Raw genomic sequence first — 919 nt, 5'->3', positions numbered from 1 at the left:
GCAAAAGACAAGACAAATACTGCAAAACTCACATAACAAAATACAACAGGTGCAAGACAGGTAGGCAGTGTAAAACAGGATCACCTGGGCAGAAACTATGGAGGAGTACGGCACCTGAATGAAGTGCTCAAGTAAATCGTAAGAATTAATTCTCCCATGAGAAAGAAAGGACTCAAAAAGTAGTTTGCAGGGGGTGGGAAGAAATTAGTTGGAGAACTGAAATGAAACTACAAAAGATAGTTGTGTACTGTACCCCATCAATACCTGGCTACAGCTACTGGAGACCATGGCATATTGATGCTAGATTGTAAGTGTTGTTGAATAACCTCAGGTTGTACTGATTAGTTGAAAATTGACAATTAGACTAGGAACTAAAAAAAAAGAGAAAAAACCCACACTTCAAAAACCATATCAGAAGCTAACGGTGCAGGTGAAAGTGCTTTTTCTCTTACAAGCTGGTCTAGAATGTAACAGAAGTATTGAAACTGCATATTTTTAATGCATTAATTCTTTTCAACACTTAAGAAAGCCTTACTAAAGAGTAAAGCATCAAAAAATTCAAGTAAACTCTTTGACTTTCTCTCCACGGAAATCTTTAGTAAAAGGCAAAAGATTTATACGGTTTGAAGAGAAAGAAGAGCACATTGTTTTCTCACTTCAGCTGTCGCATCACACCGCTGAGCACACAAACCTCACTGATGGTTGCTTCTAATTTATTTATCATAATAACAAAATCCCACATAATAATGTGTAAACAATAAAGCAAACATCTATGAGTTGTGAATTTGTATGACACAAATAAAACATGTTAAAAACTACAATAATGGCTTCATGGTTTTGCGCAAAGCATTATGGGATTCCACTTTCATTTGCAGTCAAAAAGTGTTGTGTGGGCCGCTGAAGAGGAGGTACTGCTGGC

The 919-nt window shown here is 36.9% G+C and overlaps 1 non-coding gene across 1 annotated transcript; it reads right to left on the bottom strand.

The window, feature by feature from the left end:
- Positions 1 to 527: 527 nt before the first annotated feature.
- On the bottom strand, positions 528 to 642 carry LOC117524034. Its single transcript, XR_004564681.1, has one exon. It is a non-coding gene; the product is annotated as a U5 spliceosomal RNA (small nuclear RNA).
- Positions 643 to 919: the final 277 nt, after the last annotated feature.

Source organism: Thalassophryne amazonica, chromosome 13 (assembly GCF_902500255.1).
Source record: "Thalassophryne amazonica chromosome 13, fThaAma1.1, whole genome shotgun sequence".
Classification (NCBI taxonomy): Eukaryota; Metazoa; Chordata; class Actinopteri; order Batrachoidiformes; family Batrachoididae; genus Thalassophryne; species Thalassophryne amazonica.
The sequence above is the reverse complement of the archived record's forward strand: the minus strand, read 5'-3'. Positions and strand labels throughout refer to the sequence as shown.